This window comes from Typopeltis vanoorti, chromosome 3 (genome assembly GCF_054136105.1).
Source record: "Typopeltis vanoorti isolate ZY-2024b chromosome 3, IOZ_Tvanoo_1.0, whole genome shotgun sequence".
NCBI classification, from domain to species: domain Eukaryota; kingdom Metazoa; phylum Arthropoda; class Arachnida; order Uropygi; family Thelyphonidae; genus Typopeltis; species Typopeltis vanoorti.
In genome coordinates, this window is record NC_143551.1 from 50,382,004 (window position 1) to 50,396,614 (window position 14,611).

Consider the following 14,611-nt stretch of genomic DNA (forward strand, 5'->3'; position numbering starts at 1 on the left):
TCAAGAACTTTGAATTGTCTTTGCAAGATAATTTTTTTTTTTAATAACATTACTAAAAAGCATTTCTGTTATGTAAAACTTTTAAGTACTTAATTACAGTAAGCTAATGCATGTTGTGAGCTGCAAAAATAAACTTATGAAAACCATATATTACAATTGTGCATCTACTTTAGGGATAAAGGTGGTGGAAGAATAACATCTATCGATGTGCTACAGCATATAATTAGATTATACCAATTTCAATTTTTGTGTTAATAATTAACAGTTTATTTTGTGAATGAAATTATATTGTGAGAAAAGTATATTTCTTTTTGTTTTTTTAAATAATACTAATACATATGTCATGTGTACCACATACTACAGATATACAGAAGTACTACAGTATTTAATTAAATTGTTCTAACTTTAATTTTGGTGTGTATAATTATCAGTTTATTTTGTTAATGACATATTCTGAGAAAAGTGCAATTATTTTTTTAAACTAAGACTGTATCTTATATGTTGACAGTCAGTACTGTATATGTGTAAAGTTAATACTGAATTAAATGAATGCATTGATTTGATTAAAATTTCATTTACTGGAAATGATAACTAATTTATTAATAAGTGTGAAAGGTTTACTATTTTCAAGTAACCGCAATAACTATAACGGAAAATAAAACTGAAAGTGAGAATTACAGAGGTATTTCCCTACTGAGTGTTCCTGGAAAGATTTATGCAAATATACTCGAGAAACTGCTAAGAAAAATTATGGAAGGAAAACTTGGTGAAGAACAAGCTGGATTCAGGCCAAATAGAAGTTGTCAGATGAGATTTTTACTTTAACCCTTTAACTGCTGATTTTATATTCTATTGACATTGTCCTATGTGCTGAATTAATTTTGCAAAAAATTTATAAATAAAATCAATTAAAATTCTTACTGAAGTAAGAAGTCTGGACAGCATCATACATTCTTGATATACACTTGTTCACTCACAAAAATGGCAATCATAGTGTTTTATAAAATTTGCATAATCAAGGGGTTCCACTTGATTATGCAAATTACACACATTAATTTATGTAGAATCACCAGGATCTTCTTCATCTGAAGTACACAATTCACTTAACTCGGACAATTATTCTCCCAACTCATTTGTTGTTAACAATTCATCAATTTAATCATCGGTAAGATAACGTGGACATTTACTGGTAGACGCCATATTGTGACATTCCAGAAATCTCCGCAGTCACGTAGTTTATGCATCGTGCTGCATATTATTATTATTATTCGTGACACCTCCAAGGAGTCTGAAGACTCATCGCGGGAGGACACCTACTGTACAACTCTCAGTCTCCATCCAAACTTCTACTACCAATCATCCACATTAACGCCATCTACCGTCCTCCACCACAACTAGTATTTTTGTCTGTAAATTGCGTATCTTGAAGGGCCGATTTGTCTGTATGCAGAATGAAAAACCCAAGTTTCCAAGAGAAAAAACTCTGCTACCTCCATATGAGATCGGCTAACTCACCTTCAATCAAAAAAGTCCATGTATAAAGATTTCTCCTGTCACGACGAGAATCGAATTTAGGCCTTTTCCAATCGAAAGGCACAATGTACCATCATGGAAATAGACAACAGAATTAGTAAAGCTGGTATGGTAGGAAGTTAGCTAAATAATTTATATAGGATAAGAAAGAAATTATTAGTCAAACACTAAATTAGCTGTATACAATGCAGTGTTCAAACCAATTTTAACTTAGGGATCTGAGAGCTGGGTTAGAAACAAAACACTTGATCAAAGGCTGGAGACCTCTGATATGAGAGTTCAGAGAAAGATTAGTGTAGTGATGAACAGGTGGCATCAATGGCAGTATCATATTAAAAATAAGGGTATTAGGAAAGAACTTGATATTATTAACATTTAGGAATGTGTTAGCAGAGCTAATCTCAGGTGTTATGGCCCCTTAAACAGAATGAGAAATGAAAGATTAGCAAAACAAGTGTTCTTGGTCAGCAATTTGGCAGGAAAAAGACCCACCGGAAGACCAATATATAGATAGATTGGCACAATAAACAGGACCTTAAAAGACAGAAATATAAGATCTGATATTGGAATATTGACAGATAACAGTTTAATTTGGAGGAAAATTGTTGATCGGAAGTTAGTAATGGTGTAACTTTTTCATGTAGTACTATCATAATTATCCTGTACATCTCCCCCCCCCCCCCAAGGGTGTATATTAGAAATTTGATGATGATAAATGGGCAACCCCTCACCATAATGCCAATTTATTTAAATCATCCTGCAGGATATCTACATCACCTTCATCAAATATTTCCCTCTACAGTTTTGCATCATCAGCAAAACAACTGAATATCCCCACTAAAATCATTCCTTATATCATTAATGTACAAAATAAAGAGTAGCAGCTCTTGTACAAAGCCCTATATCACTCCATTAGTCACCAAGATTCCACTCTATGGTGTCTGTTGGTCAGCTAACACCTTATCTAGGCCACATGGTTCATATCCATTCTCATTTGCTCCAACTTGTTTAATAGTTTTCCATGAGTATTCTGTCAAATGCCTTTGCAATGTTGAGAAGCATCATTTCTAAACATTTCCCTTATCTAATTCTGCTATCCCTCTATTATAAAATGTGAGTATCTTATTAAGGCAGGACCTTCCTTTTGCAAAGCCATTCTGCACAATAGAGTACTGTATCCCTATTGACGCATTACTGGATTTTATCCTTAACAAACTTTTCCTATACTTTAACACCACTCCTGAGATATTAATTGGTGGGTACTTCGCTACTTCTGTTACCTTTATGGAATAGAACTACCTTAAACTCTTTCCAAAGCTGAGACTTACATTAAACATCTTCAGAGGTAATGACAGTTCTCTTGCACATTCACATAACACGCATCAGAATGCTATCCAATCCTACTGTTGCCTACTGATATTTTTCTGTATGCTGAGAATCATCTACCATAATTCTCACGTCATTCTTTGTCACATGACCAATTTATCAGTATTTCATCCTCATGAAGGCTACATCAGGAGAAGCTGCAGTATAGAGGGTATGGTGGAGGAGAGACTGATCGTAAATGAACAAGAAGTACATGAGGAATTAAGTAAACTTGATGTTAATAAGGTAACAGGATTTGACAGTATATTGAGGGAATATCCTATGGAATTAATGGTACCTATTTAACATGAGTCCCAAAGGAATGAAAGGTGGAAAAATTGTTCCACTTCACGAAGGGGAGGGAAGTGAGATAAGACTAAGGCTACAAATTATAGACCAATCTGTGTGTCTGGGATTGCTGTTAAGGAATTAAAGAAGTTGATAAGGACTAGGATTCAGAAGTGGGTTGATAATAGCAGTATTCTTTATGATGGTCAGCAGAGGTTTGTTAGGGGGGAAGGTCATGTTTCAGCAACCAATTGGAAAACTCCAAGTACGCCACTTGGAGTTTTCCAAGGCCTTTGATAGACTGCCACATGACAAGGCAGCAGTTAAACTGAAACAGATGGGATTAGACAACAGACTGTTAAGCTGGATAGCTGAATGGTTGTCGGACGGATATCAGCAGTTTGTATATGGAGGAGTGGTATCCCAAAAGAGAAAGGTCACTAGTGGAGTGCCACAGGGATCTGTTTTGGGACCATTATTGTTTAACTTGTACATTAATGACATTGGGTCTGGCTTAACTGGATATGTGCAGCCGTTTGCTGATTATGCAAAGTTGGGAAAAGCTATGAGAAGTAGAGCAGACATTGTAGCTTTGTAGTAGGATCGGAATAGACTATGTGAGCAAGCAAATTATTGGGACTATGAGTTTAATGTTGCAAAGAGCAAGGTCTTGAAATTCTTCACCTCTTTCAAAATTTCTCCAATTAATGGAGAAATTTTGAAAGAGGTGAAGATGAGAGATCTGGGAGTGATAGTGGACAGAAATTTGAAGTTTAGAGATCACATTGCAAAAATTACAAGAACATCACAATGGATTATTTCAATAATGAGGAGGACACACTGACATGTAGAAGCAAAGAGATTATGGTTCCCCTATATAAGGCTTTGATCATGCCATATATGGATTACTGTGCACAGATTTGGGCTTTTTTAGAGGGGGGGTGATGAAGATTTCTTGGAGAAGGTTTACTATGTTAGTGTCAGCTCTATGGAATGTCAGATACAAGGAGAGATTGAAGGAATGCAACTTACAGAGCCCTGTGAATAGGAGAATAAGAAGAAAGGGATATGTCTGAGATATAAGTTGGTGAAGGGTTGTTACCAGATTAACGTGGAGAAGATATTTCACAGAGTAGAGAGAGGCAGGGGTAGAATCAGAGGCCATCCATGGAAGCCATATAAGGAAGGTGTAAGCAGGTTCTTTGCTTGGAGAGTGGAATGCACTGCATGAAAGTGTGACAAGTGCAGAAACTGAATGGGTTCAAGACACGGCTCAACGATCTTTTGGCATGAGAGAGTATAGACCTCCAGTAATGAGTCCTTTGACTTCGTGAAGATCAGGAGGTTAAGTATTAATAATAATAATAATAATAATAACATCAACAAGAGTAAAATCTCCACTTGCATGATACACCCTTGCAAAGTGATAACTCAACGGCTTCTTCAGCTTCTGTCACCTTCCTACCAACAGCACTGATTAAAGTCATCCTTCCATAGTAGTTTTCTCTCTAATTTGCTACACAACAACAACAAACAAAAAAAAAAAACTCTTGAAATTACTTTGTCCCCTTAGCTAATTTTCTCCCATAATCTGATTTGATCTCCAAGATGTCTCCTAAGTCTGTTATAAATTACCAGCTTTATAGTTCAACATAAGCCCTTTCTTGACAGAGAATTCCACACATTTAGCAACCTCCAAGCACAGAATGTATAGTTACTCTCCCTGACTGAAGACAGAGTAGCTACCTTGATTATGGCTACATCTTCTAATGTTATTACCAGATACAGAACTCTCATACCACTAGTCCCCTCCATGACATGCTGTTTTAGATAATTAATGCTTAGCAAATGCATAAATTCCATTCTATCTTGACATTCCCTTTTCCCCTCCTTTCAATCTATGTTCCCATGGCATGCACTCATTGTGCTAATCTGCTGATGCATGCATCCACATCTTCCTGTGAACGCCCCCCCTAGTTTATAGTAGCAACAATATATTTTGTCCTCTCTTGCCTATTAGCCTCTATTTTACACCAGACAGCCTCAAGTAAATCATCTTCCACAGACCTAAAATATTCCTTTACTTCAATTTTTTTTGGTTGAAGTTCTTCAGCCATCATCAACAATACTCCTACTGTTCTATTCCCTCTCTCTCTCTCTCTCTCTCTCTCCTGAAAAGAAAAAAAAAACATGTCCTTTACATTTTATTCCTGTAACTATATCATTTTCTGTCAAGCAGGTCTTGCTGATACCAATAATTTTTGGGCAAGTTGAGCTGATCAATGCCAAAAACTCCTCTCCTTTATTTCTGATACTTTTAGCATTTGTGTACATGCATTTCAGTAGTTCCTTGCATATATCATTAGCAACCCAATTGGATTTGAAATCTGTGAAATTATATTTGGCATAGTGTAGCTGCTTCCATATACACACATTCATTTTTTCCAGGGATGTATGACTCCACACATGACTACATCTCACTCTCTCTCTCTCCCCAAGTACCTATTTTCTCTGATTTGCACTTCCAATCTCTCGTTGAACGAGAGTTTCTCCCAACATCTAACTCCAAAAATAAATTAAATACAGTCCATCAGGCATATACAAATCCTTTCATCAATCAAATTTACTTCATATATCTGTAAATCACACAATTTTCTCCTGCACAATCTTCTCATTGATTCATTAGCAATGTTTACTATCTCACACTTCTTTTTTTGCCTCTATCAGCAACTGTTTCATATCTTCTCTCATTGTAGATTTCTCCCCTTTTCAAATCATTGTGCCAGCCAAAACAATCGATGCTTTCACTTCTCCTCTCTGCAAACTAACAGCATTGCTAACATTCTTGATCTTTATGACTGGGAAACATGCTTTCGTCACTTTTGCATTAAGTACACCTCTTATCATCCAATCTCCATACAATATCATCTCTATTTCTCACACTTTTGTACTTTCCCATTCACTTTTTTCTTGCATTTGTCCTCATACTTATATCTCATTAATCATTTCTTCAGTTTAGCTCACATTTTGCACTGTGAGGAACCCAAACAAGCATGCTATTTCTCTATTTTGCAGTCTCATCCACATTACATTTAGCCACATTATCATAATTCTTGTAAACTATTGTTCATGGAAATAAATGAACTCTTGTTCTGTCACCTCCTCTCATAGGTGGGAAAAATTTCACCTACCTGTATCAGATGAAATTTCTTTACAAACTTCTCCCTTTATCAAATCTCCTAATTCAGTATCAGATTTGTTTGGTAGAAACAACAGAAAGCAATGTGACCATTTCATTAATTTTTTGTAGTATGCCATTTGGAATCCTGTCAACCCAAAATGCACATACTTTTGCATCTTGCACCAGTGAAATGCCATCCACTATCCTTTGCTCATAACATCAAACTCTTGCAGATGTTTCATAGCAGAACATTTTCTTATTATTCTACCTAATTTAGCAACTGGATATGTCTCTCCATACATTCCTCAATATCATTATCATAAATATTGAACAGTAAAGGTCCATGGATAGGTATCTATGGTGTACTGCTAATCATCCTTAATCTCTTACTGCCCCCCCCCCCAATGGCACTACTTTCTGACAACTGTCATTTAATTATCCTCTTCTTATCCATTCCACTAGCTTATTGAAGTGTCTTGAAAAAGGATGACGTTTCGTTTCCAGAACAGAGATACTGAATTATCTAACCATTTAACCATTAACTTATCAGCAGTGTTAATATACAATAAGTTCTGAATCTTTTGTGAATAATCTTCCCTGGAAGATTCCATCAAATGGATACACCACGATATTACTGTACTTTTTTTTTTTTTTTTTTTACCAATGCCTTTAGTGCAGTGATTTCCTATTTAAAGATTCTGCAATTTGCATTTTATCCAGCTTTTTCTAAGATTTTTAACAATACCAAACATATAATGACTATCTTAATTTGCTGTACAATTTTGGCATCACCATTTTGCAACCAGAATCATCTTTGTATTCCTCCAGAATGCAAAAATAATCCCTTCTTCCATTCCTTATGGACTCTGCTTGTGTTGACTCAAACAACCAAGTCAAATGCATTATCCATACCTGCACATTCCAATAACAGATATTCTGAAATACTTCCACTGATGTAACCTGTATCAAGATTTTACACCATATTCCCACATGTGCAATGTAGACCTCTCATCTATTCTCCCCATCTGACCGACCTTGGATGATACTGATCATTAAGCAGTTAACCTATTTCTTCTATAGTTGTCATGCTCTTATTGTCTGTATTCCTTAATATAATTTCTCCAGAATTATTTTATTTTTATTTTTTTTCTTACCACATTGCAGTAAAGATTCTAGGATTTCATCTGGACTGCTTAGTTAACTTCCATTGATCTGATTTTTCTTTTCTTATCATGCTCTATCACTCTTCTAACCTGTACTTTATACTGCTGATTCCTCTTCTCTCTTCACAGTTTATAAAGCTCTTACCTAATGAGCTTATTCATCTTTACAATCCATTTTTATTCTTCTAACACTAGGAATTTAATCGCATGCTGTTTCTCCAAGAAGCTCCTCTTTATTATTTCCTTGCACTGCTAACTTTTTTCTTTGCAACTTCTAGAAATGGTATAGGTTCAAGTTACCTCATAAGTGCGTAAATCCCTACCTCAGTTATATTCTTCTTAATAAGTTTATACGTGTCTCTCTACCATGTCTGTTAGAAAAAAATTTTTTTTTTAAAATAAACTTACAAAATAATAAAAAGCCAGCTTACATTTCTTTTCTTTTCCCCAGGAAATTATGAAGGGCATATAAGCAAGATTTACAGGTCTTCAGAAAGACCTGAATACATTACTCCTATATCATCGCCTTCCAAATTTTGAACCACATGAAGCCTAAAACAAAAATAATTTTCATTATGGGGGAAAAAAAAAAAAAAAAAAAAAAAGAATGTGTAATCTTAAGTAATATCATAACATATGCAGCCATTTTAAATAAAAAAGGCATGCATTAATCCATTAATATGCATGTTTAACATATTCACTAACTATTTAAAACCAGAATTTTAAAAAAAATCTGGTTCTAAATAGTTAATGAATTTTTTTTTATTAAAAAATTTTTTTTTAATTAAAAAAAATTTTTTTTTTATTTTAAAAAAATGTAGTTTTAATAAAAACTACATTTTTTTTTAGTTCTATAACTGAACATATGAAGTGATCCGTAAGAACTATCTGTCCAATTTTTAAATAATATTACTAGAACTAGAAAAGATGAAACATTAAAAGTGAGTTTCTATTTATTAGATTTAACTTCTTGAGACTTAACAAAGCAAGAGAAACAGTTGCCTATAAGTTACGATTCAATTTTACCATACATTTCAGGAGGTTTGTTCACTTCAAATGTGATTTACTGAAAGAAAATAATCGATACTGAAAGTGGTGAGCAGTAAAATAAAGTAACTAGAATAAGAAAGGGGAATTAAAATTATAATAATAAAAAATAATAATAAAAAAGGGAATTAAAATTATAATAATAAAAAATAGGGGGTGCTTAAGGGTCAAAGCTGTATAACTGAGAGGAGACCTCCACATAGCCTTTAAAGGAATGCGGAGAACCGACCAGGGCTTCTGACCTATCGTCCAATCCTCACCTTCTCGTGGTGCACCCTGTTCGGTATCTACTTTGATACTGAATGAACGAGGATGGGCTGGCAATTTGGGATTTAGCCAACCAAATTGTATTATTATTGGTTAAACCAAAATAAAAAAATGATGGTACAACATGACAAAATTTCATGCCAGCTGGGGCGTCGCCTGGTTAAACAAGGCCCCCCGTTGTTTTTGCCAGGGAACCAGGGCGAACAGCGAAAAGTCAGCTACTGGAACAAATCTGAAAACAGACTGATTTGGAAGAAAACTGTAGACAGGAAGTTAGTAATGATGTAATTTTTTCATGTAATACTGTCATATCCTGTACACCCCTTGAGGGTACATGGCAGGAATTTGATGATGATGATGATGATAAAAAATAGAATAATGAAATGATAGTAAAAGAATTTAAGAAAGAAGAGATGTTTATAATGAAAAAAATAAAAACAAAATAAAGGCATATTATCATCAATTTCCTGATATGTACCCCTAAGGGATGTTCAGGGTTACTATGACAGCACTACATGATTAAGTTTACTTATTATTAGTGTAAACTTAACATTAATATCTCCTATGAACAATTTTCCTTCAAATGTCTGTTATTTGTGAGCATTCCAATATTGTCATATCTAACATTTTGTGCTTCTAAGGTACTTTTGACTGAATCAATCCACCTAGACCTTGGTCTTCCTCTGGGACTCTTTCCTGCCATCTTGACATCAAACACCTGTTATGCTACCTTTCTTCACCCATTTTATTTAAGTGGCTACCTTAGATTAGCTGACACATTCTTGAATGCTAATAATGTCAAGTTTCTTTCTAATATCTTCATTTTTAATATGATGCCATTGCCCTACCCCTAATTTTTCTCAGAACCCTCATATCTGTGGCATCTAGTCGTCTTTGATAAAGTACTTTTATTTCTAATCCAACTATCAGATCCACAACTTAAAACTGGTTTAAACACTGTCTTGTATACTGCTAGTTTGGGTGTTTTGGCTAATTTCTCCCTTATTCATTTTAATTTATTCAGCTGGCTACCCACCATATCAGTTTTGCTTATTCTGTTGTCTATTTCCAGATTTAACCTGCCATCTTCAATAAAAAACTGTACCTTAATAGCTGAAACATTTTACTTGTTCTATATGATCTCCATTCAAATGCAGCTGAAGTTTTCTGTGCACCTGCCTATTTTCATAGTTTTGGTCTTTTTATTGCTGATTTTCATGTCAAATTTGTTACGGCTGTTATTCAATCCCAGAGACTTGCATTAGATGTGTTTAATCCATCATCTGCATAATGCAAAGATGCTAAGTTTGACATCTCCAATTCTTATATCAGGCTTGATGCCACTTTCTTTCATAATGTGATCCATATACACTACCTACCAATAATTGTCCGAAACTTTAGCAATTAACAATTGATACCAGCAGACAAACTCTAATATTGTAAGTCCACCTTTGGCTTTGATCACCTTCTGCACCCTTTGAGGGAGGCTTTCCACCAATGAGTGGCAGACATCAGGTAGAATTTGTCTCCATTCCTCCATCAAAGCAGCACTAAGTTCAGTGACAAATTGAGGACGTGCTGCTCTAGACCTCAATCATCACTCCAATTCACCCCACAAGTGTTGAATGGGGTTGAGGTCAAGACTATGCATATGCCAGAGCAGTCGTTTAATAGCCATCTCTTCTTACTATTCTATAACAGCCGAAACTTTGTGACATGGGGCATTGTCGTCTTGATAGTAACACAGGTCCATTCCATAAAAATTCCAGTGTCAGCAGTACCTGATTATCCAGAATAACAATGTACTGAACTGCCTTCATGGAAACACAGACAGTGACCGGTGGTCCCACTCCAAACCAGCTGAAAGCACCCAACACCATTACTCCTCCACCACCAAACTTTACTGTGGGTACCACACACTTGGTAATAAGCATTCACCACGCTGCCTCCACACCCTGCCATTAGATTGAAAACAGGTGAACCTTGATTCATTACTCCAGAGTATAGTTTTCCAATGTAAACTGTCCAGTTCACATGCTCTTTGCACCAGGCCAGACGAGCCGCCTTGTTCGTTGTTGTGATGTTCGGCTTGTGTGTTGCTGCTCTTACATGGAAACCCAGTAAATGGAGTTCTTTTTGTACAGTATTAGTGCTCACCATAATGTAACTGGCACTCTGGATGGTTTGTGCTGATTGTAGCTGGTTTTTGTGTGCCATCCATTTTAACGCCCTCCTGTCTCTTTCAGTCATTTTTGGCCGCACCCTGGGTGTATTCCTGCACTAGCGATGTCAGAATGTCTCCATTTGTTGATCATGTCACCAACTGTTGATTGTGGATGCTCTAGTTGAGCATAATGGCACATACGGACATACCACCAATGTGACAGCCCACAATAACACCTCTCTTGAAGTTACTGAGTTCATGTCGTGTTGACATACCACCTGTATTCAACTGCTACAATGAAATACTGATCCTACTATCTGTACATCAGTTTTTTTGTTATTAACAAACCTGAAATGTTCCATAAATTCAAATAACAGGGATGTCCAGACAATTATCGGTAGAGAGTGTAGATGATGAATAAGAGTGGAGATAATGTGCATCCTTGTCTTATCCCTGATTTTACATCAAACTATCTTCCTGTATTTCCTAAATGACAACTTAAATAGAGACTATGTATTGCTCTTATAATGTTCCATTCACCCCATCTAATTGTAGTGTTTTGAAAAGCTTTCCTCTGGGCAACCTGTCATATGCCTTTTCTAGATCTACAAAACTTAAGTACAGATCCTTGTCATATTCCAATAATTTCTCAACTATTTGTCTTAAAGTGAAAATCTGTTCTTGACAACCTGTATTTGGCCTGAAACCAGCTTGTTATTCTCCAAATTTCTCTTCCACAATCTTTTTCAACCTCTTTTCAAGTATGCTTGCATAAATTTTATTATCTGGAACACTTAGAGAAATTCCTCTGTAATTCTCACATTCAATTTTATTCACTTTTTTATAGATGGATGCTATGAGAGTCTTAGTATGTGACCATGGTGGGTGGTTTTCCTTTTCATAATGGTTTTCAACAGAGTCTTATCTTCTCCAATCATCTCTAATATCTCTAAATTAGTTTTTTTGGCAGTCCATGGGATTCTAAGGATTCTTCTGAGGATCCACATTTCAAAGGCTTTTAGTTTATTTTCACAATATTTTGATATTGTCCAGGTTTCTGCTCCATAACAGTGCTGACCATACTAAAGTATTTCCTCTGATCTTAACATTTATATTGGGTATTTTCCCTTTTTCTCTTGTTACCAGCATGGTTTTCGATATTTTGAAGTTGAAATTAAGTCCATATTTTTCATGTATTTTCAGTATCTTGTCATTCTTCCAGAGTTTACTCATCTTCTTCTCAAATTTTTTGGCAATCGTTTGTTTTACTACCTTTTTTTTATACCCTCTTTAAATTTCTGCCATCTATCCTCAAATCTGGGAGGTAATGAAAAGAATAGGTTTTCCTCAACACACTATCAGGTTGATAGCCAACTTGTACAGGGAGCAAGAAGCCAGGTAAGAACAAGCATTGGATTGACTAATTGGCTTCAGGTGAGAAAAGGAGTTAGACGAGGATGTTTACTTTCTCCTCACTTGTTTAGTATACATGCAGAGGACATCATGCATGAAGCAGTGGATAAGCTCAACACAGGAATTAGGATAGTAGGTAGATTGATCAGAAATCTGAGGTATTCTGATGATACAGTACTCCTTTAATGACAAGGTTGAACTAGGACAAATCCTTGACAATGTTAACAAGATCAGTAATAACAGAGGACTTCAACTCAATCCTAGCAAGATAAAGATTATGGTTTTCAAAGGAAATACAAATAAGGAAGCTCTGGAGAAACAATTGTACCTTAAAGGAGAAAGAATTGAGGAAGTCAGCAAGTTGGAGTAACTGGGACCCATTATTAATGTGAAGAATTGATGTTCAGAAGATGTCAGAAGAAGATTAGGAATAGGTAAAACAACAATCAGATGTGTCTAAAATATGGAAGGATGGATTATCTCCATGGGAACAAAGTTGAGGATTTTGGATGCAGTTGTTTTTCACACAGTGACTTATGGATGTGATACTTGGAACTTAAAGAAGTCAGATAACAAAAGGATGGCTGCTTTTGAGATATGGTGTTCAGAAGGCTGTTGAGGATATCATATACTGAAAGGCATACAAATGAATGGTGTTAGAAAAGATCAGAAGAACTTTAAGGCTCTTTAAGGATACTGACAGAAGAAAGTTAAAACATTTTGGACACACTGAAAAGATGGAAAAAGGACTTCTCAGAACAGTAAAGAAGGTAAAGTTCCTGGAAAAAGAAGAAGGGATAGACCTTTAATGAGATGGATAGATGGTGTATGTGGAGTGACTGATCTTCAGAGAGTTGAAGCCTCCAGAAAAGCATACAACAGGACTACATGGCGAGGCTTGGTGTGGCACATCATCGAGCATTGGAGTGAACATACAGCATCTGTGGATGTCCAGTGAAAATATGAATGAATGAATCCTCAATCTCATCTTTAGGGTAAGGATACTTGGTGGAATCAGGAACGTTAACAGCAGTGGATTGTGCCAGTTCCCTTAAAAATTTATCTTGTATTTCTTGATTTTTAAGGTAGCCCGCGATAATTTTTTTCTATGTTTATAGGTTCCATTGTTTTCTTTAATTTTATTGCTGTTTTAATGACTACATGGTTGTGGTCTGATCCAATATCATCCCTGGGTATATATTGGCTTGTAAGATGTTATTCCGGAATCTTTTTTTAATCATTATATAGTCAATCTGGTTTGTATAGCTGTCTCCGGAGCTTTTTCCATGTGCAAGTCTTCTAGGAGGTTGGCTAAACAAAGTATTTATTATTACCGGATCGTTTTCTTCACAGAACTGTGTTAATCTTTCTCCTCTTGGATTTCTATGTACCAAGCCTTGGTTTCCCATGCAGGAAGAGATCTCTTCTGAGCCTACTTTAGTGCTAAGATCCCCCCCCCCATAACAAGAGTTATGTCATCTGATTTGGCATTGTTAAGTGCATTTTGAATGTCTTCATAGAAGTATTCTACATCTTCATCTGGGTAATCAGAAGTAGGTGCATATATCTGGACAATAAAAATATTTAAAGGTTGAGCAATTTTTAATTCATTTGCTCTGTCACTTATGTGCCAAAATTCAAGTAAGGATTGGGCAATCTCATTTTTTAGTACAAATGCTACTCCAATTCTATGACTGTCTCCACATGAGTATATAATTGAATAACTCTGTTTATTTTTCCACTATTAGTGCATTTGACTAATACCAGCAATTTTCATTGCTTCAAGTTCTTGTATAAAGTTATCTAACTTCACAGCTTCATATAAGGTCCTTACATTCCAAGTTGCAAGCCTTAAGAGAAGATTCTTGGTTTTCAGACATGAAGGATAAGAAGATATCCTCCCCAGAGGGTTTAAGGTATCTTTTTCATATGCCATTTTCATAGTATCTGTCTTACATTCCCCAGTTTCTTTCTTTTCTTCCCTGTAATGTTTCCAAGAGAAAAAAGTTGCAGTGTCCAAACTTGTCTCTATTGCTTAAATCGGATATGGTTCTTTGTTTCATGGTTTACTATTAAAGTTACATGGTGAGGTTCCTGTCTCTTCCACGGTGACCGGCCACATCTCTGTTTTGACTCTGAGCATGCCCGGACTATATCACATAGTTTACTGTCATGCCTTCATTACCATTG

At 35.6% G+C, this 14,611-nt stretch overlaps 1 protein-coding gene across 1 annotated transcript in view; it reads right to left on the reverse strand.

Moving 5' to 3' along the window:
* LOC150108117 (uncharacterized) overlaps positions 1–14,611 on the reverse strand; it is a 246,960-nt gene that overhangs the window by 213,419 nt on the left and 18,930 nt on the right. Inside the window, exon 2 of the mRNA XM_090390602.1 lies at positions 7,962–8,082. The gene's annotated coding sequence lies outside the window, so the exon portion shown is untranslated. The remainder of the gene's footprint in view (positions 1–7,961; positions 8,083–14,611) is intronic.